The following is a 27146-nucleotide window of genomic DNA, read 5'->3' as shown; positions in this document are numbered from 1 at the left end:
TGTACTCCCATCCATTTACACCGGTGGAGGATCTGAACACCTGAATTTTGCTTGGTGGCTGTTTCAGGGCAAGGTGCTGTTCTCTTTGCTTGATCAGCATGCGCGTTAACGTATCTGTTAATTACACTAATGTCATCTGATGCCAGGCTCTTGGCAAAGACCTCCTCTTGCTGTTGAAAGTGGTGATGGAGACCCTCACTGGAGGGAGCGATGAAGCAGCGTATGTGGGATCAGAGGGTGGGTGGGGGATCTGGGCACGTCTGAGCCATGTGAAACACTGGATGGTGTGGACCTTTCAGCTCTCTGATGTCCTCATGTGCATGCGGAGTCATGTCGGTGGTGATGGTCTCATACTGGCCTCACGTCGCCTTGCGTGGCTGTAGCTGGGAAACGTACCTTCTGGCAAGGCTCCTTGTCCAGATCTTCAGCATCCAACAGTAGAGTGCCTTGGTCCTGGGCACGTGTAGTGTGTAGACAGGCTGCTGACCATCTCATTCTCCTGCCCTGGTGGGGAGGAGGTCCCCTAACAAGAGGAGAGGGGACCACAAGAAGCAGCAAATGCATAAATTTGGGGCGCTGGATCACAGAGGAGGGAGACCAGGCTGAGGCGATCATGTCTCCCTCTCGATGTGTGAAATGCGGCGGGTTTGTATCAGTAGCACGGGTTTCTGGCTCTTCTGAGCTACAGCTTGGTTAGATGCAGTTACCTCACTGATCACCTGTCTCATGAGGAAGGTCCCGGGTTTAATTAAAGCCTTAGTTTAGTTTTGGACCATTTAAAATGCACTGATAAAGAGTAGCGTTGGCCCTAGTTTTTCCCTTGGCTTGTGTGGCTGAAAGCTATTTCCGTGCGGACGGCACCTCTGGGCTCCGGTCTTGGTGCGAGGTGCTCTCCCGTCCCAGCGCGAAAGGACCGCTTGTGCCCTGAAGGGCTCACGCGTTAAGCAAACGAGCTTTGGCTCCGAATCTGGAGGTTAGTGAAGAGCATATGGTCCCTAAAAGGTGCAGCTTGTATTGCTAAAAATGCCTGGAAAATTGGATAGCAGCTTTTTTTTTTTTTTTTTTTTTACTAGCGCCTGGCCTGAGGAGGAGCAGTATTTAAGCATGTACTTAAATTTCAGCATGTGCTTAAGTGTTGTCCTGAATGGAGATCCTCTCGAGCATTTGCTGAAGTGCTTTTCTGAACAGGGGCCAGCAGGCTGTGAAAATCCTCTCTTGGCGTTTCTACCCCACCGCATATGCGCTCGTTGCGGCTCGCTGGCTGTTCTCACAAGGAGAAAATCACTTTCTTTAGTTGCACTTGGTTCAGTAACGGAGAGTAGGCAGGTTAGGAGAGTCGCACATGAGGTGGGAACGAGACATCTGACCTTGTCTCTTGTCTGTTTGGTTTCTATGATCCTAATTCTGCTCTAAATTAATTCTTTTGTTTAGCTGCTGGTTTGATGTTTTGTGGTTTTTTTTCCTCCTTTTTGTTTTCGCATGAATGCTTGTCTCTAAATTTAGGTCTGCCGGGGCGGGATGTTATGAATAATTGTTGGTTGATATTATTAAACACTAACACGCTTGGCTGTGTTGCACTAATGATGGGGCTTTGGGGATATGCAAATCAATTAATTGCAGTAATTGCTGTAATAGCTGTTCTGGAGGACGCTGTTGAAGAGCAGAGGGCAGACAAAGAGGGAGACGTTTGGAAGTGCGACAGAGAAGTGATGCTTGAGAGTCACTGGAGATGGCTCATTCAAACTTCTGACTTGTAAAGCTGGGTTTGTTTTGCTCTCCAAAACCCACTCACACCAAATGCTCTCTTGCTTTCTTTCAGTGTTACCCCAGTGTGGCTACTCCTGGACTTTTCCCAGGGCCCCTTCTGCTGAGGTGGAGCTGAAGAAGCTCACAGGTAAGACAGAGCCTTTTCCAGGTAACCTCTTGGCTTAGAAGTATGGGAGACCTCCTCGAAAAACACTCAAGGAAAAGAAATGTTTCCGATAGTAGACCTCTGCGTCACCTTGCACTGAACAGCTTTGGTTTGCCAAATTGATTCTCGTTCATGACAAAGCTTTTTTCCCCTTCTGTGGCAACGTCATGGGGCCTCACAGTGGGCACAGAAGGGACATGAGATGGCTCAGGAGCTGTTGTGGGGAGGCTGTGGAGGGAATGGGATTTGGGTATTGTGAGGATGGGCAGGAAAACCTCTCTTCTGGCTTCTTCCCCGTCCTATATGTGCTCTCCCTGCCTTTGTGTATTATTGTATATTCTTTTGTCTGGATTTCTATATGCAACATGCTTTAGCCTCCGTGCTCTGGGGCGAGCGTTGAATGTGATGCACAGATGGTACTCCCAGGAATCTTGTTATTTGCTAACGGGATTTTCTGCAAAGCGTTTCCACTCTTCTTTTCAACAGTCTGTGTGTTTGTGTAAATATGCCCAGACCCTCATCTTGCTGAGACACCCTCTCCTGTGCAGCTGAGAACACGGCTTTATTTTTTATTTAACTGGAATTTTTTTAATCCCCGAGAAGGATGTCAGACCAGCCTTGTGGGAGGCAGTGGCTGCAGGATCTGGGCAGCGCTGAGGTCCCTACCTGCGTATTGTACAGTGAAGGAGGGTCGGTCCCTGCCGGCTCTGCCAGATGTCACAACCCTGCCAGGTGGCCTGGCCAGATATATTGGGGCGTTCCACTCTCATGCCCTTGTTACCTTGCTGGTGGTCCCGTCCTTACATTTTGCACTGATGTATAGCTGAGATACGCTTACCTACTGAGCAGCTTCCTTCTGGGTCCTGCAACATTTCTGTAACGCAACGTTCAGCTATTGTGCACCTATTCCCCTCTGTGCTCTCCATTCTTCAAGTAGTGCTCAAAATTATGATATAAATAGCAAAAGCCTAGAATATGTTGCTTTTATCACCAGAGGCCTTTCAGAATAGGTTAGACGTGTGCCTGATGGGGATAATACAGTGCTGACTCTTCCATGGGGCACAGAGCTCGACTAGGTGACCTCCCGAGGTCTTTTCCAACCCTTATTTTTCTGTCGCTGCGTGACATTCACTGCTAGTGTTGAAATCGGTAAGTGGAGCTTTGTTTTGCGTCATGCTCACTGGAGGGAGGTCAGGGCTCGGTGGCCATCGTGACTAAGAGACAGTTAGTGTGTGTCAGGAAGTTCCGTGTCCGTCTGCGTGCTCGTATACTCCTCGTCCTGCAAAATGCTCTTCCCCTAAATGCTTCTCAGGCTCTTCTGCGATGGGAAGGTGAGTCATATGAGGGCAGAGGTTCTCCTTTAGCTGGCCAAGGACTCCAGGTGGTTCCTCTGGAGCTGACTTTAACCAGAAAACTCTCATCACAGCCCTGGTTCAGAAAGTATGGGCAGCCTGAGGCAGGAAACCTGCCCAGGACCGTTCCCATTATGGTACAGTGCCGTTGAGCTGGCTGATTCAGAATCAGGGGCTGGCGATGGTTTGCTGACCAGGCGAAGGAGAATCAGCTGTGTGATACTGCTACACGCAGATATAGGATTGATGCTTACAGCCCCACTGTGCTTCTCTGAACGTCCAGGTCCTCTGAAGTGGGGTCCTGGTCTCAGAAAACACTCACCTCCAGCTGTGTGCCTGTGCCAGAGTCAAGCTCTGGGCTGCGGAAGTGTGCGAACAAAATAAGACTTGCAGTCACCTTCCAAAGCACCTGGCTCTGTCTCCATGTTTTGTTTGGACATCATCGCACCTATCAAGCATCTGGCCAGTGTGGTGTCCATCCATCTGTAGTGGTTTTGTGACCGCTTTGTCCAAAATCTGGGAGCCACATGGGATTCTGGAACACAGCCTTCTGTGTCTCATACCCCTCTTCCAGCAGCAGAGTTTGGGAAATAACACTTTTTAGGTCTGCAAAAGATGGCTGAGAAGCTGCACAGACACTGATCTTTGCAGTGCCCCGCTGTGATCTGATGTCCTCTGTGGGGTGGGATCTTTACAGGAAAACAGCTCATCAGACGTGTTGGCTTTCTGTGCCCGTCACAAAGTACTTCCCCGGCTTGTGTTTTTGTAGCCTCTGAATTTTTCTGATTTTTATTGCCTTCCTGATAAGGGTGATTAGATCGGATTTGTTTGAATTATAGCCTGACGGCTTTCACCTCTCACAGACACAACACGGTACTGCGCTGGGTTCGCACCGGCTTGCGTATGGAGAGAAGCGAGGAGGGGAGCGCCTTTCTCCTCCTCTGATAATAGCTAGCAGATGTGTGATCGTTACCAGGTCAAGGATCTGAACGCATCAAGCAGCGGGAAAAAAGCCGTGCTTGGATGGCACTTTAAAGCTGAAAAGGGGAGAATGTGGCAGAGGCTGAATCATCCTGTGCTCAGCAGCAGGTCTGAGCGCTGCTCTGCAAGGTTTCACAAGCTGTGGGATATTTAAGTAGTCCTGGTTTGGCTCCAGGAGCTATTTCTTTAGGCCTGTACTAAACCATTACCGATTTCTTCATAAAAATCAAGTCTGCCCATGGCTCGCTTACGTCTTGGGAGCTGCGTGCAGTCAGTTAGTGTGTCTTGTTTTTCTGGAGGTGTGATGCCCCATTTTTTTTTCCCCTTTTTAGCGGCTCTTGGGCCCCTAGAAAGGCTTTTCTCCTCTAACCAGGTTTTGTCTGAGGTTGGTGACCTGCTGTGAGCCAGACCATGATGCACACAATATTAAAACCTGGCTCTTTTGTGTTATTGGGAGTGTTTTGTGTGTTTTGTTTTGGTTTTTTTTCCTAAAGCCCTTGGCAGTAGCTTTCCAGGGTAGTTCAAAAAATCATGCAGGTCAGACTGCAGCTTATTACTGCGCCCTTGTGCCTTTTTCTTGTCATCTAGTGGCTGATAATCTGAAATGAGACATGATTCAGCTGTGGGTTTAGGGCCATTTTGGGCTCAGGGAGGGAGGCTGAGTTCTGTATGTAGGTGCATCTTTTCTGCAGGGCTTGGCTAGGTGCATCCCTGGGTCTTGTCCTCCTCGCTCCCCAGTCTCCTCTGCTGGGTGATTTAAATTGTAGCAGCAGATCCTTGTAGGATTGCTATTTAGAAAACAGGCTCTGCTTTAATTTTGGCTAGTGGTCTCAGTGAAAGCAATATGAAAGTTTTAAAAGCCACGTTGCAGTCCTGGGCTCTATACAGCCCTTGGAAAAAGAGCTTCCCAGGTTCTGGTTGAACATGGTTGTCAAAGAGTAAGTGGTTGGTCCTAGCAGGAGGCCAGAGAGCTGCAGGAGCTTTGAGGAGAGAACTGAGTGTACAGCAGGCCAACAAAGAATAAAATACCTAAAAGTACAGGAAGAAGTCCTGAGGAGCTGTTGTGGGTAAGAGAGGACTGAGCCTTACTTGAAAGTGGGTGAGTTCCATCTTTGAGGGCTTCCATGGGGAGGAGGTATGGGAGTGGGCTGGAAAGGAGAACATGGCAGCTTCATCTCAACAGGGAGGTGTGTGCTTAGGAGGAACAGTTCAACCTAGGTGATCTTTTTGTTGCTGCAATGGGTAGCTGTTACGTGCTCCAGTGGTAGCTTCATGGCAAAAACCATGTCCCTTTTCTCATTCCTCTGTGTTTTTTTTTTTTTTCCCCACTGCTCCCCTCACCTCCAGCAAGGTGTCCTCCAAGTTAACTTGAGGATAAGAGAAGCAAAGTCTCTGTGTTTAACTTAATGGCTGGTTTCAGTACACGCAGTGTGAATGCAAAGCAGGTAAGCGCAGCCAAGAAAATACTGTGGGGACCCAAATGTGTGTATGTGTGTGGGGAGAGGCTATAAATAGCATATAGATAGGCATTATATTATATGGTAGTCCGCTTTTGTCTTACGCTGGTGGCACATTTTCTGTCAGTGGAGATGGCAAGATGACATATCTATGTGATATATTTGCCAATATTGAGAGCACTTGTGAACTCTTCGCCGCTGCTATTTGCCGTCCAAGGGACACAGGAAGGAAACTGCAACTCTTCCAGTGTGCTTGCTCTCTCCCACCTCCCCCCCTACATCATTTTCCCCAGCTGATTTGACCAGGTCACTCCCCATCTTTGATTCTTTCCTCTTATTTAAAGACCCCCCGTGGCTGCATTGTCTGGAACAGCTCTGGTAGAGGCTTCAGAGCCGTACTTCCCCCTAACTAGAGAACAAGCTCTCATTAACAGCCCTCGAGGAAGGTGAATATCGCTGCTACCTTCAAAGGAGAGATGGAGGTGCAGAGCCAACTCCTGGCCCTCAGTTGGATGGAGCTCTGCTGAAGACATCAGCAAGATCAAAACGTCAGCTGGCGAGAACAGAAGTGATGCAGGTATTCCTCTATGACGGAGGAGCTGCGGTGGCTTTGTGGTTCCTGGAGACACGAGGTGAACTGGGTTTAACTAGCTTTGGTACCGATAAAAGTGCAGCAGCCGCTTGGGTGAGCGGCCCAACTACTTGCTTAGCCTCTCGGGCGGGGGTTCAGTGCACATCCTGAACTCCGCTGCCGGCAGCGATTCTGCTAGTTAGCTTAAAGTTAGCTTGGGACTGCCTGCACTATCTGCAGTTGCACCATCTGCAGAAGAGATGTACCCTCAGTCGCTGTCAAGTGAAACTGCGCTGAAGCTTGGGAGCCAAAACCCTCTTCCCAGCTGCTATCTGCACACCTCTGCCAGGCGCTCAGTCTCCTTCCTCAAAGTTGCACCTCGATGGATGAGCTCCAGATGGTTGAGTGGGAACCTTGCCAAGCATGGAGGGCTATCAGCAGTGTTACGGATGACTGTAGACTTCCTGCTGGGAATTATGTAAAGATCTGTTGGTTTCTTATTTTAGTCCCCTACAAGAGCACCCTCATAACTACTTTTGGCTTTCCTTTCAGCCTAATGAGTTCTTCTCCCTTTTCCAAAAAGTCTGAGGTGAGTCAGTCCTAAACTATCCACAGCATCTATTTGTCTGATTACCCCTTTCTCTGGAAGCGTGTCAGATGAGTGCGGTGGGGTGGAGGTAGGTTGGACTTCAGCCATCCTTTGGCTCCTGCCATGAGTGCATAGACTTTTATCTTTTTAATGTGACCATTGTGGGGGGAAAGGAAATTAAACCACAAACAACTACATTAAAATAATAATCAAAGCCTCACGAAAGCACACAAAACCCCAGTAAACTCTCTGTTCTTTGAAACTTGAATCTTCTCTCCCCCGTCAAGGTTAATTGATGCTGGGTTCAAACCATGGACAAGCTTTCATTATGACTGGAGATCTGAGCCATGGCTGGGCCAGGTTCATCTGCTGGGTGGTTTGTAGCAGGGTTGAATTCGGTCTAGTCCGTTAAGGAGGGAGTTTCAGCTGCAACTGTGCGTTTCATTGTATTTGCGGATTTAAATCTGACCTTTAATGTTTCTTGAGTGTCTTCTCCCAGGGTTGTAATTTGTGGACCTGTTTTAAAGGTGGTCACTTTATTTCTTTCCATATTACATTGAAGACTGCGGGATGGCATGTGGTCAGATCTGGAGAGCTTAGGAACAACTGATAGAAGGTCCCCTAACATAGGAGAGCCTTCTAGTTTATGTGGTGGGGAGCAGCAAAGAGTCTGTTCTGGGAGGCAAATCCTCATTTCTCAGTTAGTTAACCTGCCAAGGGCCAAAGACTGATTTTTTTTTTTTTTTTTTTTTTGACCACTGCAGAGTTCTAGTTGTGGTTTTTGCTCCTGTAGCTCATGCCCTTCTGAAGGGGTGCTTGGAGGAGATGGGCTATTAAGAGCATTAACAATGAAAAAATCCACTAAACTACATCACAGTATTAAAAATACATTAATGAAATGGGCATAATGAGTATTGGAAATAGTTTTACATACCCCCTTGAGCTAGGAAATATAAATATACATATACTAAACAACAGTTCTCCCCTGCCCCCTGCAGAGTCATGTTTTCAAATGGCTAGGTTAATTTGGGAGACAGTATTTCACATGCAAATAAGTTGAGATTATGGTTCTGCTTGGGGGAATCACAGAAACTGTTCAATGCCTCAATTTATTCAACCTTAAAAGGGGGTTATCGGTGTTCTTTTCACCTCTGCGCTGTGTCCTGAGATCCTCAAGCACAAAAGGAGGCTGAGGAGATACTAGAAGAAAAGAAAATGAACTTATTTTCTCACTTTCAGCTGTTTTTATGAGGTAGGTAAGAGCTGCTTGTATCAGCTGGAATCTTTCCTGGTGTTTGTGTTAGAACTAGCAATAGAGAAAACAAGCTTGTTTTGGAAACAGGGTGGTGGGCCCCTGGCCCCTCCCCACCTGGAATTTTCATTACTTTTATCAGAACTTTCCAATTTTCTTAATACCAACCAAAATTCCTTAATTCCTATCCAAACTCCTTTCCCCAGAATTGCACAGTAACTTTGTAAAGCATCTTTGAAATTGCTGATTCTACAGGACTGAGCCTTCGGTGGCTTCTGGTGCGAAGCAGTGGAGCCGTGAAGCTATGGGATGTGTATCGATGCCTCGAAGGAGCCTGTGCCCAACAAAAGAGCCCAAAGTGCTGCAGGACTGGGCATGCAGGATTCTTTCTTTGCTACAGAGGTGCTATTTTGACATGAGGAACCCTCAAACATGGCTAACGGGATGCAGCCAGCCATGACTTGACATGGTTGCTTAGCATTACATCTCCATCTTTTCCCCCAGCCCACTTCTTTCCTGTGGCCTGTTTTCATTTCCTTGCTAATGCAAGCATGTGTAACGTTAGCATGAGGAATTTTTGTATGGTGCAGACAGGTCAGGGTGATCGGACTGAGGCTGTATTTTACAGGTGACATTCACAGATCAGGTGGGGGAGTAGGACAACAGGAAGGTCGTGAAGACGGGACCTCTGAGAAGTGCTATTGTAGATAGTGGGAAAGTCTGGGAAGGTGAAATGCGTGAGAATAACTTGCAGCAGTGGGTGAAATGAGGTTAAAATGCTTGCAGATGGGTGCAGTCCGTGGGGATTTGTGTTAACTTTCTGCTGTTGGAGAAATGCAAGCGCCCGCTCCCCGTCTTTGGGCGCCAGCCTCTGGCACTGTATGCCGTCACGCAGAAGTGCTGGCGATAAGCGGGTGTCCCTCGCCGGCGTGTGGAAAGAAGAGTCAGCTTGCCTTGCAAATGCTTTCCCCAAAGACAGCTTCAGTCATTGCGTTTGTGGGGCTTAGCCCACTCACTCTGCTGTGAATTACAGAAACCAGACCTCTTCTTTTCGTATGGACTATATCCACGAGCAACCAGCTGGGGCTGGTATTCGGTATCAGTTGGGAACCCGGTCAGGAAGCTTTGATTCTTTTTTTTTTTTTTTTTTTTTCCTTTCTTTTTTTTTCTTTTTTTTTTCTTTTTTAAATTTTCACCACCTTCTCGGGCTTGCTCTCCACACCCTGCTTGGTCTGTCTGGTTCATCCACTTACACGTGCCCTAGCAGTAAACGGTGGGTAGGTGTGAGCTTGCTTGGCACAGGGACCTACACCGAGCCAAGCTATAGGAACTTCCCTCACGTGTCTCACTTTAGGCAGTCTGAACTCAGCATCATGTCTTACAAAGCTGGAAAAAAAGGCTGCATAGCTCTGGAACAGTCATCTTTTTTGAAGTCTAATGCATTTCCATGCCTGAAAATGGGTAGATGTACAGTTTTAAAAAACTATGCTTAGAAAGCCAGGGGCTATAGATTTTATATTTCTTGTGTGTTTATTTTTATGAAGAAAAAAAAAAAAAAGCCCATGTTTCCTCCATTAACGGATAGTATTTACTTTAGGTGCAGCAGAAATCTGATGTTGAGTTTCAAATTAAGTAAATCTTCATGTACGAAAGCCCTAAGTGCCTCTGTTTCCAGATCTTTTCATGGTACATTTAGGCTCCATGTCCATGGGGGAGACTTAAAGCTCAGCAGCCTGAGCTCAGATCTAGCAGTAAGGGTTCTAAACGTGGGTCTGACTTTTAGGCTGTATTAAAGGCTGGTGCCATAGACGGGTGTGAAAAGCCTTTCATGTGGACCCTCCAGAGACAGCCAGAGGCCAGCCTCGGTGGAGGAAAGTCTAAGAGCAAGGTGAAGACAGGAATCCTGCCTGTTAGAGGCACAAGATAAGGTTTCACTTCTGGGACTTGGTTCCCTTGCTGTAAAGCAAACAAAACCTTTATTTTGATTTTGCTCATTTGGTTTTTCTTCTTTTTGGAAATGCATGGCTTTATCATGTGGTGCAGGAAGCCTCCAAAAACTTGGTTTGCAATAGGATATTTGAGCGATTTCTTCTCTTTTTAGAATATTTCTCTGTGTCAGATCCAGTCAGCTGAGGACGGAACGCTGGACCCCCCTACAGATTTAGCAACGTCACCACCACCGTCATCCCGCAACACGTGCACGGTGGCCAGCACTTTACCCAGCACCAGTGGCACGTGAAAGCTGTTTCACACGTATGTTTACTGGATCAGAACCACAATACTTGGTATTTTGCAGGATGGGGTATGAAAGCGCTGCTCTCCCTGGTCTCCAGTTTATTAGCGACCTGTGGGTAATGAAGCTGAAAGGAGAGGTGGCACCTATCTCCAGCACCAGTGGTGTTGTGCTTTCTGAGCTGTGTCCCGCTCAGTGTGACTCTGTGCCTTTGCAGCAAGGATCATTAGCAGATAATTGTCCCCTTTTGAAATCAGGTGAAGCCTTTGGACTTGCCTTTGGTTTGTCCAGTGTCAAATCAGTACTGTAAGGCTCTTTCTCCTGTCCAGAGGTGGTTAGTTCCCCAGGATCTCAAGATGAGATAGGTTAATAGTAACTGTGAAAATCTGTCCTTTCTGGTTTTTCTAGCACTCGATGCCCTATTAGGGTGGACGCACCATTTTTAGAAGGGAGGAAAGCAGTTGCTCTCTACTTGCACAAGCAGATTTGGCGCTCTCGTACCCTTTTGCAGTATTCTAGTACTGGTATTATATGAATTAGAACTGGTAATTATAAAAACAAATAATCAGCCAAAAGTTAGCCCAGCAAGGAAAAAAACCCCCAACCCCCAAAAACCCAACAAAAATCCCAACCAAAAGCTCCAGAAGACACTGATGTCTCCCCACCCCTCCTAGTGTTCAAAACGTCAAAAAACTTCTGCGCACTGTGGGTTTTGGAAAAACGCGTTTGCAAAATGAGCACTGCTGCTGTTAGACTGTGCAAGGGGCTTGCACGCAAATGCCACGGGCGACGGTTGTGAGGAGCTCTGCCCTCAGCTCTCCTGTTGTGGAAGCCTCCCTGCAGCCATCTTCCCATCCTGGAATAATGAGGCCCTTTCCTGCCTAAACAAATCACATTAAATACCACACCTTCTCCCCATCTTCTCTGCCAGGCAAATCACACCCTGAAGTGGTAGGTGTTAGCATAAGCAAAGCTAGTTCACTAACTTATCTCCAGTGTACTGTATAATTGATTTCATCAAATAAAATCTGTGTAGTAAAGTTCTGAAAGTTAAGGGAAAGCTACAACCTAATTGTAGTTTGGCCAAGAATCAAATTCTCATTTTCTTCCATGTTTTCTGATAATTTCTGTTTGTTGGCAAGGGCCGAAAAGGATGGAGATTTTCCAAATGTTGTTATCCTTTGTATCACTGGCTTTTCCTATCCAGCCTAAAAATGAAAGGAAAATTTTGCAGATATTTTTTGCATCAGCCACAGCAGGGAAATGTCTGGGTCAAAATAGCTGTCCAGCAGTGAAGAGCTTTACCCCTGCATAAAGCTAAATACGGTTTTTATCTGTAAATTTTTGTTTTAGTTCTTTCTGTAGTTTCCCTTGAACACAGAGTTAAGGAAGAAATGGATTAAAACTAGTTTGTGTTTTGGGGTTTTTTTTGGTGTTTCCATTTCAGAGATGCAATAAAAATGTAAATCACAATAAGAAGTTAAAACCTCAGCCCTCTTTTGCTGAGTGAAGGTGTTTGGGAAACGTTTTGGATAAAACCTCTGCAATGAAACCCTGTAGTCATTCAAGCTGATAGATATTTATCTCTTCTTTGTTTTCTGTTCAGAATGAATGCCATATCCAGGAGGAAAAAGGAAGGGCCGTGTTTTCTGGGATGCCTGGGTAGCTGGAGGAGTGATGGATGCTCTAGGTGAACGGCTGTTCCACAGACATAAAATAGGCCTGTGAAAATATATGCTGTAGGAGTCCAGCCCATCCAAAATGCAACATGTAGTTTTTTCTCTAGATGGAACCGTCTGTCTTCTGGGTGCTTTTTAAAGAAGGGCTTGGATCTCTCCAGTCAGCTGCAACTTTGGAGAGCTTTACCAGGCTGATTCTTCTAGAAAACTCCCATTCTACTTCATCTCTCAATTTGGTGCTGCTTTTCACGACCAGAGCAAATGCAAGATAACGTTTTGGCCACGTAATTAGCCTTTGGCTTTTCAGAGGAAGACGCTAAGGGGAGTGGTGAAGTGATTGAGAACTGGCGTTTCCCCTCCCTAATCTTGTCAGCCTTGGGATTTCAACGTGGGCCGAGTAAGAGGTGGCTGCTTCAATGGAAGCATCATCTTAGTTCAGGCAGTATCTTTCACTGGGGCACTAGTTCCTCTCCAGGTAGGTCAAGTGTGCCAGAATGGAGCAGCCTGGATTCAGTGATTTTGTTTTTTAAAGCAGTTGTGTCATTGCAGCCTTTTTATTTTGTTTGTTCCGCAAGGAGCTAAGCTGAGAGATTGCACAGATCAGAGAGGGTCAGGAAATAGGAGCGTGCGATCCAGAGCCTTAAATTTTCCTCGTCCGCCATCCACCTCTTCTCGAGCTGCCCTCCAGCCCACGTGCTGCAGATCTGGGCTCAGCCAGAGACACTTCTCCTTACTTGCTCTGCTTACGCAGCTGGTTTTAAGTATGCTCTTGAAAAACATACGTTCAATACAAATATTACCCCTATACATCCTCCCCCTGTTATTTCTTCCGTGCAGAATCAGCAGTTTGCAGCACGTACCTCGGATCCTGTACGACGCTAGAGCTACCCGGAGAAACCTCACCTAAAAAAAAAAAAAAAAAAAAAAGCAGCCTTCACCAGGCCAGCTAAGAGGAAAATGCAAATGGTGACTGAAAGGTACAACATCCTTGAGCTGGGCAGTGTTCAGCCAGGTCGTAAAAACGTGGTGGATCCTGAGAGAGGTTTCGTTCTGCAGGGAGAAATGGCGAGGCGTGAGATGGCTGGCTTTGTGCAGCTCATTACGCTCCCGTTGCCGATTTCTAAATGGAGTCCTGTTGCTGAGAGAGACCAGGTTTGCTTTTACTAAAAACATAGGGGTGGGTTTTTTTATTTTTCTTGTAAAGTATGTAACTTTAGATGGCCATCTCTGTGCCTGGTCACCTCTGAGACTTTTTTCTGCTGACATTCACCTTGACAAACTACAAAGGGGTAGAAACTACAGCGGCTTGCTGCGTCTTGACTAGTGTCTTGCTTTGATATAAATCCTCAGGGTAAAAAAAGCACCTTGTGCAGCGAAAGCAAAAGCTGAAATAGCTTTCATGAGGCAGGCTTAGTTCTCCTGGAGGACTGACATCCCCATTTTTGAGGCCTAATTGCGTGAAGTCTCCTGTGATAATTTCTTAGACAGTGAGGAAAAGCGGCTGGAGCCAGCCTCCTGCATGGAGTGGTTCGAGCCCAGCGGGTCAGCGCAGTGTCTTGATAGGGCAACAAAGAAATCCAAAGACTTGAACAACAGCGATCCCATCGGATGTGGTTAAAGCTTTCTTTTTCCTCCATTGCTAACACAGATTCCTCAGGTTGGTCAATATTAAAATGGTACACGCAAAGGTGCATTTCCTTTGCAACTTGTGACGATGTTCTCCTGATAAAGGAACGCTCTCGTATTAAGTTGTTGTTTTTGAGTGGAGGCAGTGCTTGTAAGAGTCATCAGTCTCACACCAGACTGATGATGTCAGCTCGGCCGTGCGGGGCTGTTGCAAATACCCATCAGCAGCATCTGCCTTCGTGCTAGCCCGGCGATCCAGGCTCCCTGACGCTACCCAGATCTGCGGCAGTAGCCCGGAGGTATTGTGTTAGGAGCTCCCCTCCTTTGCTCCGGACCGCAGGATCAACCCACGCCGTGCTTCCTACCTGCGCGTTATCGCGCGCCGAGGGGGAACCGGCTGTGCCTAGTGCTTCTGGCGTAGCCCTCCGTTCTTGGCCTTGTCGGTGATAGAATGTCTCGACCCCCTGGCTCGGCTTGTAGCAGCGTGTGGGATGTTGATTTCTGTTTCGTGCAATGATAGCCTTCAAAGGATGGCGGGCATAACGAGCTGGCAGCTGCCAATAGCTCCGCGTCACCGAAAGCCTGTAACTCTCCATGTATTAAAGCTCTCCTGCTCCTCAGTAGTTCAGATGGCTTTGTGTCTGCAAGAGCAGGCACACTTTCTCAGGTTCTTGGGGTGCGCCTGCATCTTCTGAACCCTTTTTGAAGCGATTTCTGCGTTTGATTTGACAGCTTAAAGCCCACGGAAAGGAAGAACGTAGCTGGCTTGTAGGTATGCAACCCCCATGTTTAACTTGGACGTCATAGCCCGCTCATAAACCCGAAGTAACAGCAGTTTTGAAAGCTCTGTGCAGTATTGATTTATGTTTTTCTGCAGTATCAGCATCACTTTAAAGGACAAGGGATTTTATAATGCAGTTGTAAATTATTCCTATAAGTATCTTAAGTGCCTCCTGGGAGTGCATGATCACTCAAGATGCTTCATAATTTATTTCTCCTCATGTTTTTCATCTGTGCAATAAAACATTTGTAAATACCCATGAATGAGGGTCCATACAGATGGCACTGACGTGCACGAGGCTTGCATGAAAACCCTTGTGTCATCTGTGGGAAGGAGAAAAGGAAGATAGGTTCAAGAAACTTTTAGGCTTATTCCTATGTGGCAAGTGTGTGCTACTGAAGCTACTGAAGAGGTTATAAACATGGTAATTTTGCTTTGTGAATCCTCTCCCTGGGGTCCCCACTGGAATCTCCCCTTGCTGTGTGGTGGCTCATGCTCTGAAGTTAGCTGCTCTCCTTGACCTGGTGAAAATCTAGGCAGGCGCAAGCCAAACTGTTAAGACCAATTAGCATCAGTGCTTACATCCCCCAGTTTGTGCTGATATACCCCCTGGTGATGAGGTTCGGGTGAAAGATTTAATGGCCCTGCAACTCCTCTGAGAAGCAGAGGGCTTTGCGGAGAGGAGTGTCTCTGCTGAGTACAGCTGCTGCTGGTGGGACTCTCAGCCACAGCAGCAAAGAGCAGCTCATTTTTTTCCCTGCAAGGCTTGGTGAGCAGTTCCTTTTCTCAAAGGTTGTCATTCTCTGTGGACGAGGTCAGCTGTATTTTAAAACTATACAGCTTTACAGCTGATGATAAGAATGTGCTTGTCCAGGTCTAACCTTGGATAGCTCAGACAATAACTTATATTATCTTTAGCATGTTTTGACTCTCAGTAGTGTTGTTTTATCCTCTTTCTGATTAAGTACTTGATGGGCTGTTTCATGTTGAGCTGGTAGCATCAGGTCCTAAAGGGTGTCAAAAGTCCCGAGGGTGAAGCTTCAGGTGTAACTTGGAGAAGACCTCAATGACCAAATGTATGCAAGGAATGAAAAGCCTCAGCTGCTTCTTGCTGGTGAGGGAAGCTTATGTCATCCCAGATAATTTTGGAGAGTAAATAAATGGCTTTGTTTCCCATTATCTGAGAGAAGCCCAGCATGAAATTTGCTGGAAGAGTGCTCAGTTGACTTCAAAAATGACAGGCATCTGAAGGGACTTTTCTGAGAAAGAGTCTCGGAGCTCAGCAGTCCTGTGCAACAGCTCCCCAAATTATTGACCATCTGAGGCTTTGAATGAGAGCATCAGATGCGGTGTTTTGTCTTCAGTCGTTTCTCTAAACTGTCACTTTGCTTTTCTCAGTACTCCTTATCATCTGTATTATGTAGCTTTTAACTTTACTGACCTCTAAAATGCTTGTATCCGCTTAATCTGGCTGTGTTCCCTGTTAAAGTTCTGTGTTAATCTGTGTGGATTTGTTATGGGGATGTTAAGGCTTCAACCAGCATTTCAAGGGTATGTTTTTCTTGAGTGGGAAGGCCAAGAGATTGCTGTTCAGTAAGTAAACATAAAGGAATAGTCTTTTTTTTTTTATTTCTGGCTTGACATTGGGATTTCTAGTTCACTGCTCCTCCAGGCACGCTTACTGAATGCCAGCAAATTCTTGTAGGTAAGGCAGGGCCTGGTGGTCCTTTGACAAAACAAATCTCGAGGGGTTGAGATAGCATCAGTACCCCCTCGTCTGCTTACATTAGCTGTTGCAGAACTGGTAGTGGTTGTATTGCTCGCGGCATAAAGTAAATACCAGTCACGGCAGAACGTTGATCTCTGTAGTGAAGGAATTGTTCGTGGCATGTTGACCTGCCCTGAACTCCTGGGCAATCACAAAGCGTTACTGATAGTTACAGCACAGACACAGTAAGCAGTACCTTTTGCTCCGTGCAAACATACTATGCACGCTTGTGAGACCAATTATGAGTCCCAGTGACTGCCTTAAATTCATTCTCATCTTGCTTATGACCTCCCAGCGTGTCCTCACTCGCACAAGAAGTAGCTCTGAAGCGACGGGTCGTGGGCTCCAGATGTTTGCCCCACGGTGGCTGGCTGTCCCCACTAACTAAACACCTGTCTGTGCTAATAAATACTTTGTGCCCAAATCTTGAAGAATAAAACAAAATGCCTGCCTTGAAAATCCAGGCAAGCCCCCCAAGGGTGTGTAATGTCTTTTTCGCAAGACCAGTCATCCTTGATGTGTGGGCCTCTTGCCTTGAACAATTAACTGCTTGATGAAGATCTTGCAGACCTATTGGAAACGCCTTTTGACCCTGCTTTCATCCATCTGGCCGTTAATAGCTTGTTTGGGGATCCAGAGGATTTAGACAGAGCGGGAGGAATTGCAGCTGGCCTGATGGCAATCCTGCTGTTCGCAGCTCTGTCTTGTGGCTTCATGTAATAATTCATAAATAACCCTCCCTTGCTTCTGGAGCCAGTTGTGGGTGTGTGCTGATTACACTGCTGTGGTTGACATCAGCATCTTAACTCTCATCGTTGCACCCTGGCTTAAGAAACAAATGTGTATCTTCTTTTTCATGGCAAGAACATGAGTAACTCCTCCTGTTTCTGTGCAAGAAACATGATGGGCCAGGGCAAGGAGGGGGGGGGAAAAAAAGTAATCCACTTGGAGCAGCTGTCTCCGTTCTCCTCTGGCCGGACTGTGTTTCTCAAGGTACAGGAGGGATGCCAATGAAGCAATGTCTCTCCTGGGAGAGAGTCGGATGAATCATGCTAACGGAGCTCCAGCAGCAAGCTTCACCCGCGAAGGGTGGGGGGTAGCAGTTGATCCTAGACCAAATGATGACTTAAGCTTGCTGAAAATTAAGACGACGTTCCTTCAATTTTTGTCCTTCTGGAAAACTGAAGTATTTCCATGAAACCCGACATTTTTTTTTCTGCAGAAAACATTTTTTTTTTTTTCCTATCCAAAGCTTGCCTGTTGGAAAGCTCCCCATCAGCTCTATTGGTGGGCTAGGGAATATGCCAGGGCTAGCCTGAAGTTTCCATTAGGCAATGCAAGGCGTTGGTGGGGCTTTTGTTTATTTGTTTGCTTTTTTAAGACAGCCAAGCAAAACAACTGCTGGCAAGAACTTTAGTACCTGATTTGTCCTTATAAAATTCTCTGCGAAGTGAGGAGGCATTTTCTAGAGCTTTCTGCAACTTGCTTTTAAAACTGAATTTCCTCTAATACCACAAGCAGGAGTTAATAAACAGCTTAGGTGTTTGTTTCATTTTGGGTGCCTAATCGGTTCGCAGTTTGTTTCAAATGAGACATGCTAAATTTATCCCATGACCCTGTAAATATAATCTTTTTTTCTCATCCCTTAAATAACCACCCTCTCCTTTTAAACATTATTTTTTGTTCACCTTCCTGGCATCCACTTTTAAGTGAATGTTTTAAACTCGGAGGAGCGTGGTGCTTTCCGCCTTCCTGACTTCCTTGAGGACGGCAAGGGCTCCCACCAATTTATGCCAATAGACATGGAATGGGATCAAAATTTCTTTCTGGCTTTTCATTTGAAAGCTATTCTGGTGGAGAACAACTTTTTGGCTATTTAGAGGGTGGAAAGGAGCCTTGGGGAATGTGCTTTTTCTCTTTGACAAGTGCCAGTAATATCACAGTTGGAAAACAATTCCTTTTCTTTTCTGCCTCGTGAACTTGGTGCAGCTGAAAGGTGGTGGAGCAGACCCTGGAAATGAAAGGTCCCGCAGAAGGAGGAGAGGATGGGCCGTGCTGCCTGCAAAGGGTGGAGTGAAGTGTCTTCTTTAGCTCTCCAGTAAATCAGATGTAACACCACCCATCAGACTCTGTGGATGACTTCAGACTGGCTTGGGGATGAAACACCACCAAGGGATGGTATTTTACTTGCATTTTTTAAGCTTTAGGCAGAGTCTCTGGTCCAAGTCCACGTGGTAGCGTGTCAGCATGCAGTGGGAAGGCTTGTAACTGAGCTCTAACTTTTTATGATTTTAAGAGGGAATGCTTGGCTTTCACTGCTTCCCTCTCTGGGCTTCTTCATCTGCTTTGAAATGTGACTATCTGAGGTAGTACTGGGGTTTTTTCCACCCCCTTCTCCTTAGTGAGTTCCCTTCTTTGCATTTCTTGTCTTGCTTCCTCTACTTCAGGCTTAATTACACCGGTCAGGAGAGATGGACTTGAAATGTGGCTGCAGACACATTGGAGACTGTTGCATTAAAAGAACCACTTAACTCCCTCTCCATCAAACGTATCATATTAAAATCAAGAATTCTCCCCCTATTCCAAGTATTTTTACGGGTGCTAGGTGTCATGGCGTACAGAAGGGGCTCAGGTACTTTGACCGCAGTGCACTTGATACCTCAGCAGAGAAGGAGCAGGTAACAGGTAAAAGACTGTGCAGGTCCCCTCCTCACTGTGACCTCTGCTGTTGGGTGGAAAGTCTCCAGGATTGGTTTTCCTCATGTTTTTGCTGTTGTCGATGGAACTGACTGTTAGAAAGGAGGGTTAAGTTGGTTCTGCAAACGTCTGTCTCGGGGAAGACAGGGGCTGAGAAGTAGAGCTGCTGTGGTGATGGATATTTTTTGTGAAGGCAAGATGTGCCCATTAAAAAATACTTGTGCTTCCACGCGTATAACCCCTAGCTCTGTCCTCGTTAGAGCAATCCCCACTGCACCACTGGTTAGGTGAGAAGAGGTCGTCCCAGAGCTCCCCGAGATGACCAGCGGTTGAGCACCTACCTATAAAGTCACTGTAGGGAGACTGATCCGTGCCTTCCTTCTCTCATTCCTGATCTGGAAGAGACGTGTGCTGGGAACGTCTCTACTAGAAAGCTACTGTTAGATGGCATCGGTTGGCTGTGAATATTCATGTGCAACTTGTTTTGGGAGGAAAAGCACGAGCAGGGCTGTGGTACTGCTAATTGCAAGTGAAAGTGTTAATTTTCACACGGTGGTAAAAGAAATCCAAATTTGTGAAGATATCACTTGAGTCAGGGGTGAAGTTCCTGACAGTTTTCAAGGGTGCAGATGTGAAATGCTGAGTTTGAATATCGAGTCCCTCTTAAAATAGTTTATTTCATCTGAAAGATTCCCGGGCGCTCTCAGTGCGTTGCTTTGTCAAACCCACTTTTTTTTTTTTTCCTAGAGAGGTTGGAGTCTCCGCTTGTTATTCAACTTTCTATTGCAGCTTTGTTTAGTGGAATTTATGCATTCTCAGATCAAACATTATACAATCTGACCAGGAATCATGCAATCACAGTGGGAGATGGGAAGAAGCAGTGTAATTTATTCTATAAACAAAGAGATCATCTATATTAGAGCACAAGTTGGTTAATAAAACGGGTTTTAGTGAAATTAAAAAAAAAAAAAAAGCAGCTTTCCCTGGACTGTGTTTAGAAATAGTTGGACTCGGATGGGGAATGTGGCACTCGTGTCTTACAGGAGATGAAGCCAATCTCTGTGGTAAGCAGCTACCCTGGGCAGACTTGTCTGGATTGAGGTCAGTTTTGCCTTGTCTGGGTTGATCCATCCTTGGTGAAGCTCCTGCCCTGTCCATGTTGTCAGAGCTCCTGGGCACAGTCCCGTGTGTCTCTGCAATGAGCTGAACTGCTCTGCGTCTTCCTTGGCGAAGCGCAGAAGGTTTCTCGTCCCTTGGCACACTTGAGAGGAGGGGACGATGGAAGGGGACTGGGAAGACTAGAGGGATTTGACCAGATCCTTAGTGCAAAATGGACTTGGATAATGAATGCCAGCAGAAGGACTAAACTACACGTAATCTTTATCCTGAGATGAGCCAGCTGTTTGAGGTTGGAAACATTTGGAAGCCAAAGCTGGGGATAGCTCTGAGGACACTCGTCAGGCACGATAAAAGGTGACGTTCAAGGACAACTAAATCTTGTTACTATCTATGATTTGTTCTGGGGTTGTATGCGTTGGATCCTTGTAGGACAGCTTTGCGCTCTTAAAGCGTTACCTTTGGTAAAATTACCAAACTGCTGTGGTTTGACTGCTGGGTGGGTAGAGGATCCTCCTGAGCATTTGCTGGACCAAACCCGCAGCTCCAGCCACATTGAGAAACTGGAAAATTTGAGTGGAGTATGTGTTACAGGTCTGGGCAAAGGGCTGGTGAGTCAAACTCCTGCTTCTGGATCCTGAGGTCTGGGAAGGAGGAGAGTCGGGGGGGATTTTCTACTTTTTTCTGAGGATATATTGCAGCGTGGGTAGGGATCATCTCAGGCTCCCTGCAGTACAGACCTGGGAAGTATCAGCTGGTTGAAAAATTGCTTTATCTAGCAAACATTTAAAAAACCCAAACCCAACTCCTGGAAGAGGAGAAAGGCTAACTTCAGTGAAGTTAATGGTACAATTGCCCTTAGCATAAGCCAGGAGCAGGATTCTATCTTGGAGCCGCAGCGAGTACAGCCAGGGTTTCTCCTGGACCATAAAAACCGAAAGCTGCTGAGAGTTATTACACACACGTGCACACAATAGTGCTCAGAGCCTGTCTGCTGAGATCTTTCCTTGGGGATCCATATAAAATACCTCTCACAAAAGCTGCCCTGTGTGTGAGCAGAGGAACTCCATCTAGTGACGTTAAAAAAGGAGGGGGAAAAAAAAAAAGCCCACAAAACCTTTTTCACACACGCGTAGTCGTGTACCTCTTATCTTACTGCCAGTCTGTTGAAGATATCAGCACAGCTAAACAGCACGCACTTACCATATGGGACGCTAAAAATGCTGCTGGGGAAGCGATTTCAGTCCCTCTTCTGAATTCTGCCAATGCAAAAAATGTCCCCTTTGTCATGGTGGTGAATGAATTTTCTTGTTCCCCTCTCTCCTTGGATTTATGTTAACCCTGGGTTTCAGCTGAGTTTGATCTCCTCACTTTATTGTATTGCAAACAGTAGTCAATAGCTCTTCAGCTTGAGATTGCCTGGATTTATTTTCAGGTCAAGTCAACTCTCCTTGACCCAAGTCTGAACCAAAATACATTCCCAGAAGATTCCCCCACAGGATATCGCATCCAAAGACAGAGTGACATTGTAATGAGTTCAAGGTTTCGGCTCAGTACAACAGAGTCCCTGTTGGCGTGGGGAAGGCAACCGAGTCATCCCTCTTATTTCAGAGCTGGGCCCTCTCCTGGGGCAAGTCACAGCAGATTTTGTCATCCACCGGTCAATTCTCTTCATTGAACAATGTCATCGATTGCATTCCTGGTGTTTGCGGTCTGAAGGGAAGCCGGTCTCGGCTCCTTACATATGTATTTGCATGGCTCTAACATGCGTGCGTGAAATTTGGTGTGCAGGCTTTAAGCAACTAATGAGATGGTCTGCATTCATGCCTTTTTTTTTTTTTTTTTTTTAGGAAAAGTGGGATGTCTTGTGGGGACTGCCTGGTGCAGAGGCAGAACCAACTGGTATTGCATCATGAAGTGAAAACACTGCTTTGAAGACTTGGGACAAAAATGGAATGAACTCATGAATTTATCCTGGATGATAAATATTCCTTCAAAAGAAGGCAGCCTTATGTTTAGTACAAAAGACTGTTTATTTCTTCTATGGGGGGAAAAAAAAAGTAGTAGTGTAATTGGATAGGATTAACTTTTCAGGGGCCCTGGACAGAAGCTAAATTACAGGCCGCCTCCTTCTTGTGCTCGCATTGGATAATTTGAGTAGTCCAAGACCTCTCTGGCTTCCTCCGACATTGGGCCGTGAGTTGCTGCCAATGTGCCTTGCACCTAAAGCCAATATTAAGGACCCCAGCCACAAGGGTTTCTGCAGAAACTAAAATTGTCCAAGTGTTTGGCTAGTATAAACTGTCTCAGCTGGGAACCTGGCCCAGGTATGGAGAAAAATAGAGCCTTTTTAGTGTTTTTCATCTCGAGCAGGTAGTTGAATATTTTTCTGGCAAATACATAAATAACATACAACTGACTTAATGTTGCATTAAGAGTCTTTGGTTTGTATGCGCTGGCTTTGTTGTTTTGACTGTTCATGGTTAATGTTGCATCAGCCTGTTTTATTTTATCTAGTCATTTAATTACCTAGGAACAGTCCTGTGTGCGCTTCTGTCAGTGGGAGCAACGATGCTTCAAATTTCACACCTTGTTAGGATGGATGGGAAAGTCTTCAGCGAGATAGCTGATAGGCTTGGCAAAAAGAAGGAGAAAAGTGGGAAGTCCAGCAGATGTTTGCATGTGTGTGCTCTCTTGTGCAGAGGGTCCCATGAAATTCAGGTGATCAGCAAATCCCATCTCTTCTGATGGGCCAAGTTGAGTTATCTGTGCCTGAGCTGGCTGAGTGCGACGTGGTCAAACTTGGCATGAATTGTATTATGGTGCAAGGGGTGCTCAGCGGCCACTGTTACCTTGTGCTGTAAGCTTAAGCTATCTTCTCCCCTTGTTCCTCTGGAATAAGCTACTTTGGATGGCAAGTTACCACAGAGGAAGCACGTGGCCATGAACAGTTATTGTATTGTATTGTACAGCTACTTGTATGTTTGCTGAAGACCTTCTTGTAGCTATTACGAGAGCAGCCATGTAGCAGAACAACACTGCTTGAGCTTGTGCTTATGGTGCTGTGTGAAGTTGATCTGAGTTCAAGTCTTTGTGTGTGTTTGTCTATGATCCACAGCCTTCTCAAGAGGGGAGATACGCTCCAGGAGACAGTGGGGCTCGTTAGGGCCTTGTGCTTTGGATGAGCGTCCGGAGAATGTACGCCATCCTGTCCCAGTGTCTCCCGTGCCTGGAGCCAAGCTGGAGGACATTCGAACCTATGTCACCCATGGGGCTGTGCTACCACAATGCTAAAGGTATGGATGGAGAAAGGGGGGTAGGATGCTCCCATTTTTGAAAGGAATACAAGGTGCATGGAGTCAGGAGAGAGGCAGGGAGCCCAAGGTAGAGTGTGACTTGCTGTGAAAGGGGGCTTTGAGGGCAGTCCCCCCCACAGCATTGTGTGGAAGCTGCCTGTTGTGACGAGACCTCATCCATACGCTATGGCTGGCTGTGTGCAGGGTGCTCCTCAAATGTCTGCCAGATGTGGCCCCTCAGGAGAGGGAGGTTCTTGTTGACCTTGATCTGTTTGCAGTTTAGGCAGGAGGTTGGTGTCAGCCTGCTGCAGACACTTCTGGGCATGTGCCACAGCAGGACCAGAGCCTCCTGGAGAACACAGACCAGGCATGTAGGGAGATTAGATTGGGCAGCAGCCGCAGGAGGGCTTTGATCAGCCCATGTTTTGCAGCTGGCCATCCAGTTCTACCCAAATCCTGAGTGTCTGGCTGGACTGGGAGCCAGCCTGGACTAGAAGCAGTTCAGGAGGAGACAGCCAGATAGTTCCCAACTCACAAACATCAAACTGAATGCAGCTGTAACGCCTTTGTCTTCTCACCTGCCGTCGGTGTTTGCTAGCGGGCTAGACAGTGACTGTTCACAATGGGCCCAGTAAAAAAAATTACCCTTTGTGTTCATTTACTTAACATTTTCAAGGAGTTGCAGCTAAATGGAGATGACCTTCATTCTTAGCTCCCATGTGTGGGCTTAGCTCCAACAACTCCAGTCAAGCTATGCTGACTTTCAGCAGCTGGGACTTGGGCCCTGCTTTTAATGTCCCTTACTCGGTGCTCATGCAGTCAGTTTTCCTTGCCAAGATTATATTTGCTTTCCTTCCTGAAGGACTGCTCTAAATATCATACTTTAAAACAATATGTCTTTTTTTTTCCCCCGCAGAGACCAATATGATATGCCACCGTTGAATTAATATGTCCATGAAAAGCGAATATAATCTCCCCAGTAGATCCCCTTTCCAAAAGATTTATGATATAATGAATTTTTTATTTCTTACCGGCATGTAGTATTTAGTCGTTTTACACCTAGGAGGACTCTTTCCCATGGAAGCAAGCGAAGGCGGGGGGGATCCCATCATCCTAATCCAAACTCCTTTCCTCCCTCTCTGTCCCTGGTGTGCCACTTGTAACCCTTGCTGCCGATGCAAAGTTAGAGTCCAGCTTTCCGTAGCGTGGCTTCTGTCAAAACCTGTCCCCGACACATTCACGTCACCTTGCTAATTTGAGGCTGCGCTGTGCGGAGAGGGGAAGTTTATGAATAGTGTTTATGTAAAAATCGATGCCTCTGAAAAATCTTCACTGCTGGCTGCTTAGCTGCTCCAGGCGGGGTTTCTGGCTCAGGGTCCTCTGTTTTCCCTCGTGGTCATGCTCCGGCACGCTCCCAAATAAATGGCAATAATGCCTATGACAGTAGATTATGAAGCTGCAAATAACATCCGTAGGTAACACCTTTATTTAGCGGAAGGGTAAGATGGAAATGAACTGTGAAGGAGAGAGCCATCTTCGATAATTACTAGCTACATGGGTAATATCCCTAATTACACCACCAACTGATTTCTCCTGAAAGCTCTCCTTGCCTTGAAAATGGTAAATTGATTGCTCTGCCAGCCCCTTCTGCCATGGATCCTGCTGGGATGGGTGCTGTACCGGTGCTTGGCTTTTGGGAAGCTCACTGGGATCGACAGAAAATGCCCTGCCGGGTGGCTGGACAGGAGCGTTAACCTCTCTCCTGCTGCATCTTTGGGGGGAAAATGACAAAGAATGGTTAAAATTCTGGGTGGCCTAGTTGATGGAGACCCATGTGAAGTGCTGTGTGCTTTGCGTTGTCTCTCTGAATCAGCACTGTTCGCCGTCACTTGTCAGGAGGTGAATGCTGACGGCAGCGTCCCCGGGCTGGACAGTTTGCCTGGAAAACACAAATCTCTGCCGGCAGCTTTTCACAAGGCTTTCGGCGTGCGGTGCATCAGACCGCAGATGCTGGAGGCCTGTGACATCCCATGTAGCTCAGCTTTTGTGCTCTGAAGTCTTACTCTTAAATTTGGTCTTTATTGTTGCAGTGGAGAAGTTGAAAATACAGCTTTGGTGCTAGCTACAGCATAGGTGGAAGCCAGCCCATGATGGGGCTTTCTGCAAAAAAACCCAACAAAACAAAACAAAAAAACCAAAAAAATCCTCATGAATCTTTAAACGAATGGGTGTGTGGTGTAGAGGAGAAAAAGAGGTCCTGCACTGCGATTTCTCTTTAATTGCTTGCTTTGATGGCTTAGGCTATGCTGGGGGAAGCTGGAGCCTTGCCCTAGGATGGGTTGCAGTCACCCCGGCAGCCTCTGCCTGCCCATCGCTTCCCTTGCTCTCCAGCTTTAAGAGGTTGACTTCTTTCTGCCACAGTTTCCTTAGCCATAAAATAGGGTAACGCCGTGCGCTTACAAACGTGAGCACAGCATCCCAGGGCATGCCGAGCATCCCACCCAGCATGGGCGCCGTGCCTCTTGCGTTGGCTTTCCCACCCTCCTGGGCTACAGCAGCTCCTTCAGCTTGGGGCACCCCCGGTTCTTCCGCAGTGGAGGACATTGGTCTCCTTGGAGCTGCCTACGAGTACGGGTGCCTTTCCCCGCGCCGCCGCAAGCACGAGTAACGCCTTTCCACAGCGCAGCAGCGGGGAGGGTGCTTCTCCCTGCTCTCTTCCCCTTGGTTTCCTCATCTTGCGTCTCTTCCAAACTGGACAGGACAGAGCTGGACAGGAGACCAGCTCTGTGGCTTTCCTGACGGCTGCCAGGGGCTGCTGACGCTGCTTTAGGCATGGTTTGGCGTTAAATGGCTTGATTGTTTTCCGTTGGTAGGGGAAGTGAAGCTGGGCAGTACCGTGGTCGCTGCCTGCTGGAAATTTGCCGCTCGCTTCCTTTCTGCTTGCGATTTCAGAGGTGACTCCCAATGTAGTCATCTATTTATTCCTTCTGTTAGTCCGGTGGCTTGTTTCTCCATCCGTCATCCAACCGATGCGGCGAGGAACGTGACCGGGAGAGGACAGAGAACTAGCTGTCTTTGGAAGAGGGAGGAAACGAGCGCTGCGTTTTCATCCAGCAGCCCGCTGGCGCTGACTCCCAGGACTGCAGGAAGCTCTTTTTTACCTTCGTACACTTCACGGATCACAGCCTGATTTCCTCCAGGGCTTTCCCTGGCTTTATCACCTCGATGTGGGTGTTTGCGCTCCTGGCCGGCACGTTGTTCGCCGCCTGCGCGTGAGGCTGCGCCTTTTGGACACCCGCTCGGTGATGCTGCACGCGAATCTTCTCTTGTGCAATGGAGAAACGTTCCCCTTTGTCCCTTTTTGATATTTGCTGTGCTATTGAAATGCTCCCCCACTCAACACATATAGGCACTTTGCCTTAGGGTCTTTCTCCCTGCCCCCCCCCCCCAACTTTCTAGTACTTAAAGCTGCCAACTTATGCTTTTTTTTTTTTTTCCCCCCCTCTCCTTAATTCCTCTGTTGACTTGAGCAGGCAGGGCTGGCTGTTAGTTTCCATCTGCCTCCTGGTTGGAAAGGGAAGCCTTAAGAGAAAATGAGGATGCTTTCAGCCCCCATTCCCAAAACCAGCAGGGAGAGGCTGCGGGGATTGTGAGAATTTCCTGATTTTTCTTCTCGCCTCCCCCCTTACTAAAAACTTGTGCTTTTGGAGAAAAAAAAAATTATATTGCTGTAGTTCAGGCAGTTAAACAAAACATAAATGCAAAACAATGGGATACGCAGTTAAAATAATAATCTGGCTTTCAGTGCCGCATTTTGCCCAACACCCTGTGCCTGC

The sequence above is a fragment of the Phaethon aethereus genome (assembly GCF_964289735.1).
Source record: "Phaethon aethereus genome assembly, chromosome: 6".
Classification (NCBI taxonomy): Eukaryota; Metazoa; Chordata; class Aves; order Phaethontiformes; family Phaethontidae; genus Phaethon; species Phaethon aethereus.
Note: the sequence above shows the minus strand (reverse complement) of the source record.